The following is a 5,400-nucleotide window of genomic DNA, read 5'->3' as shown; positions in this document are numbered from 1 at the left end:
CGCTCTCCACCATCTAACTGGCCGGCTGGTGGTGTTTTTTGTGTAACTGTGGAGGATAGCATATCTGTTTTATTTTATTTCACCAGATGTAGAAAATGCAACAATATTTGGAAAAAAAACATTTCCTGCCTTTTTGTTCTTAACATAAAAAAGTACTTTATGACTATTTTTTTTCTGCATATTTTCTCCTCCTCTGGGGCACTTTTTAAAGCCTCAAAGCTCATATTTGCCAGGAGTCTTTAGATTCTCGCACTATTCCTATCTCTTTCTACAACCAGGACTTACTGGACTTGCTCCATTAGGAAAAAAAACCTATGTTTTATCGGCTGTAGACAATAACTGCAATAGCCAAACTTTTTATTTTTTTTTAGTGAAAATTTTAAACTCAAAACATTTCATATTTATGGGCCATTGATTTTTTTTATTACCCATTTAACCATGAGTTTTCTTTGACGCTCATACAGAGAGACCCTCATCATCCATGGCTAGATCAGAAAAGCCAAAAGGAAAGGTCTTCATCATCTCTAATCTCCATCTCTCACCTCCCTCCAAAGCAGTTTGCAATAAAGAGAACTCACTCCCACATCCTGATCCCTGCTCTTCTTTGATCTTCCCCATCATTTTCTTATTAAAAACAACTGCTCTGTTACCACTACCACCAGTTTCAAGTTGTCTGAGTAACTATTTTCATCCTTAAATTTTTAATTTTGAAATCAAGTCATATATTGGAGTTATTATGGCAAGTGCAATAGTCCCACTTGAAAAAACAGGGGAAATCTGTAGAGAACAACCTATTAATTTTCCAGCAGCTAGAAAGAATTAAAATGCAACTTTCTGAATATAGGTCTCTTGGTTTTCCAGCCTGGCTTCTTCCAGTTTCAGTCACACCAGTTCTCATGGTTTCCTTGGCTATTTCTTCCTCTAAACAGTAATGAAAAGTGAGGAAACATTAAATTTCATTCCCATCAATATAAAGAAACTTGCATTCTGTAACAAGTTACCAAATTCCAGCCGATGATGCAATATACCACTAAATTCCAATGGAACAAAATAATTTGAATAAGCCCTCAGATTTCATAGTTTGGGAATTTATTAACTATTTAAAACAGACACATTGCATTACCTGTTTGCAAATGATTGGATTAAATGACTTATCAACTTAAACATTAAAAACAAAGGTTAAAATGTTTATGCTTTAGGCTTTATACATTAAGACTGCAAACAATTTTGGAAAAGGGTATTAACAGTAGACCAAGTTTCAAAAAAAAAAAAAAGAATAAAGTAAAGATATAACAAGACTTCAGATTTTGATATAATACCTAGTACCTTATACAAGTTTATAGGGGATTCTTTCATTCACAGCTAGACATGTACCTCCACTTTCTGAATTTCAGTGTCCCTAGGGCCAATGGTACATCCAATTTGGAATTATCTTCTGCCAGGAAATATACTTTCACTTTATGGCCTCCTCCAGCCTGGGTTAGAAGCTCCAGCTACAATTCCTTTAGTGGCACTTTGTACTTTCCCCGAAGAACAATAGTACTAAATTGCTAAAGTATAAACTCCACGAGGGAAGGGACCACATCCATTTTGCTCAGCACTGTACTCTAAGTTCCTAGCATGCAGTAGATACTTATTGCTTATTTGATGAATTAATAAATAGACTTGGTAGAATTGATATGTCTGCTTTTATAAGCCTGGAGAAGCAATGTGCAAGAAACAAAAACAAAATTCCTTCCCTCTCTTTCATTCAATCTAGTGAGAAACCCTCATGAATAGAAAAAGTGTAGTATAGCAATTTGCTAGACACCTGAGTTTGAAACCTAGCTGAGATACTGACCAACTGTGTGAATTTGGATAAGTTACTCAACCTCTCTGAATCTCACTTTCTCTTTTGTAAAATAGATATAATAAAGCCCATTTTGTTATATTGTTCTAAGACTTAGAAATCAACCTATAAACATCTGACATATGTTGGAACTCTGTCAATGAATACTGTTGTCTTTCATTTACTGAAAGTTTGAATGCCTGCTATGGGCACTAGGGATAACAAAGATGAATAAAACAAAACTGTGTGTCTTTTATCCTCTAGCTACTGTCCCACAAACTGAGTGGCTTGAAACAACATAAATTTATTGTCTCATAGTTCTGGAGCCTGGAAGACTGAAATCCAGGAGTCAGTAGGGCCATGTTTCCTCTGAAACCTGTAGGGTCTTGAGAATCCTTCCTTGGTGGTGGTTTGCCAGCAATTCTTTGTGTTCCTTGGCTTGCAGCTGCATCACTCCAGTCTCTCTACATTTGTTTGTGTCTCTTATTCCCTTCCTCCCTCTCCCTTCCTTAAAAGGACACCAGTCATATTGGTTTATGACTCCTCCAGTATGACCTCATTTTAACTTATTCCCTCTGCCCCATGGACTATTTCTAAATTAAGCTCACATTCATAGGTACTGGGGTTAGGACTTGAACATATCTTCTTGGGAGACACAATTCAACATATAACACTGTTCCTGGAGACCTTGAAGTCTCATAAGTAAATGTGGCAAATGCAGTAACAGCAGGAGAAAGGGCTATAATCCAAACAGAACACAGGATTAGAGGCACAAAGGTCTAAACACCATGGTTTGTGGGGGAGAATGTAAACACAAGTAGTTAAGTGCCCATCAAATGCAAATAAATCCCCCAAATTATTACAATGGCTAGTGAGAGCCTATCCAATGTCATTCACACATCTTGTTTCCTCTCTGACCCCATCTCCTACTACACCCCCACCCCACCCCCACCCCTACCCCTGACTCCCCATCTCACCCCCCTCCTCTCCAGCTCTAAGAGCCTCCTTGATGTACAAGGCACACTCACACCTTAGGGCCTTTGCATTGGCTGTTCTACCTGCCTAGATCCGCTTCCCCTGTTTATCCACATAGCTCACTTCCTCACCTCCTTTCCTGTCTTTGCCATCCTAGGTAAAATTGCAATCCCCACAGAAATAAATGTAATTATTTATTGTTTACATTTTTATTTATTGACACACACACCCTTCCACAGATCTTTGTTTTGTTCCTGAATGGTGGGCAGTGGCTGGCAAATAGCAGTGTAGAATGAATGAATGAAGTGTGACTGGAATGTGAAGTCCCTGCAGGAAGCCGGAGTTAAAGCTGGAGAGAGCCCAGAGGTTTTGAATGCTATGGTGAAGAGCTTAGATTTTTATCTGGTAAGTAATGGGAAGCCATTAAAGGTGAGTGGCACTTTCAGATCTGCTTTTTAGATAAGTCATTCATGGAAAGGATTTGAAGGGATGGATAATGGCAGAACCTTCAAGTTAAGAGGCTGCCCCAGCAAGTGAGCAAAACAAACGAAGGCCTAAACTAGAGCAGTGGTAATAAGAAAGGAAATGAAGGGACATATCTGATGCATAATTAGGAGGTTAAATCAGGCAGGATTGGATAACAGACTTAAAAATAGAGGAAAAGAGAAAGGGAAGACTCAAGGATGACTCTTAGGTTTGTAGCCTGGGTGACTGACTATGGAAGGGGAGGAAGACAAGTAAGGTGATGAGTTCAACTCCATATAAATCCAAGTGATATCCAGCAACATTTATGGAAGAGGGAATTTGGAGCTCAGGAGAGAGGTCTGGACCAGAAATATTTTTTCTACCTAGTGATTATTATATTAATTTTAAAGAAAAAAAACTTAAATTTTCAAGCATCTAAATTTACTTCCAAAAGCAAATATTAAAACATAGCCATGGAGCCTGCCTGGGCTGGAAATTCCTAGGGATGGAAACAGAGATGGGGATACAGAGCACTGGGGCTGAGGATGGCTTCATGCAGGTCACTCTCATTGGTGGCCGGCAGATGAAGAAACAGCAGGCTGAGCAGCTGTCTGTGGTGGAGCAGGGCAGGGACATGGGCCACTTGGACACGGGGGGGGGCCCTACCTGCAAAGCGGCCTGTCTTCCCACCCCTCTCTGGGACTGGCTTCTGGGTGGGAAAGAAGAAACTAGGAAAATTCCAGTCCAGCTAACAGATATACACCATTAAAAGAAAACTGGATGAAGATATTTACTCCTGCTGCAGAAGATTTGGGACTACAGATACATTCAAGGAATGTAGAAATCAGGACTTGTGAAGAACCCAAGTATGTTAGGGCTGCGACAAAAGCAGCTGATTTTGTGCAAGCCTTTATTCTCCGATTTCAGGTGGAAGATGCACTTGCCCTCATCAGGATGGATGATCTCTTCCTAGAGTCTTTTGAAATTACAGGTGTGAAGCCTTTAATGGGAGAGCACCTCTCAAGGGCAATAGGAAGAATCACTGGCAAAGGAGGAAAACCAAGTTTACAATAGAGAATGTGACCAGGATACGGATACTTCTGACTGATTTGTAAGTATCTGGTCTTGAAAAAAAATGGCATAAATTATATTTGATCTTTTGATGGTTTAAAAAAGTCATTCAAATTGAATTTTATGCATAATGTCATCACTAAATCTTTGCCAGTATATGGTTCTGGATAGCCACCTACTTTAAAAGAAGATTAAGTTCAGAAAACTTCTGAAATTATGACTTTTTTTCCTAAGTTAGCAATGAGGGAAATGTTTAGAGTTACTATTAAAAGAAATTATGTTACAAAACTAGAACTAACACACACATATATAGAACACTTCATCCAACAGCAGCAGAATACACATTCTTCTCTAGTGCACATGGGTCATTCTCCAGGATAGACCATTTGTTAAGTCACAAAAGTAGTCTCAATAAATTTAAAAATATTGAAATCCTATGATGTATCTTTTCTGAGAAATCAATAACAGGGAAAGAACTAGAAAACTCACAAATATATGGAAATTAAACACACACATTTAAATAACCAATGGGTCAAATAAAAAATACAATGGAAATTAGGAAACATCTTGAGGCGAATGAAAACGAAAACACAACATACCAAAACTCATGGCTTGCACCAAAGGCAGTGCTGAGAGGGATGTTTATAGTTCTAAATGCTTACATTAATGAGGATGAAAGATCTCAAATCAGAGACCTAACCTCAAAACTGGAGGATCTAGAAAAAGAAGAGCAAACTAAACTCAAAGTGAACAAAAGGGAGGAAATAACAAAGATTAGAGTGGACATAAATGAAATAGAGAATTAAAAAAACAATAGACAGAATCAACAACAAAAAATGGTTCTTTGAAAAGAACAATAAAATTGACAAACCTTTGGCTAGACTGACAAAGGAAAAAAGAGAAAGGATGCAAATACCTAAAATCAGAAATGAAAGGAGGGGCATTACTACTCACCCTACAGAAACAAAAATAATTATAACAGGATACTATAAACAACTGTAAACCTACAAAACAGATAGCCTAAATGATACGGACAAAATTCCTAGAAACACACAAACTGC

The 5,400-nt window shown here is 38.1% G+C and overlaps 1 pseudogene; it reads left to right on the top strand.

The window, feature by feature from the left end:
* The first annotated feature begins 3,773 nt into the window (after window positions 1-3,773).
* LOC119540547 lies at window positions 3,774-4,383 on the top strand (annotated as a pseudogene).
* Window positions 4,384-5,400: the final 1,017 nt, after the last annotated feature.

The sequence above is a fragment of the Choloepus didactylus genome, chromosome 7, assembly GCF_015220235.1.
Source record: "Choloepus didactylus isolate mChoDid1 chromosome 7, mChoDid1.pri, whole genome shotgun sequence".
Taxonomy (NCBI): domain Eukaryota; kingdom Metazoa; phylum Chordata; class Mammalia; order Pilosa; family Megalonychidae; genus Choloepus; species Choloepus didactylus.
The sequence above is the reverse complement of the archived record's forward strand: the minus strand, read 5'-3'. Positions and strand labels throughout refer to the sequence as shown.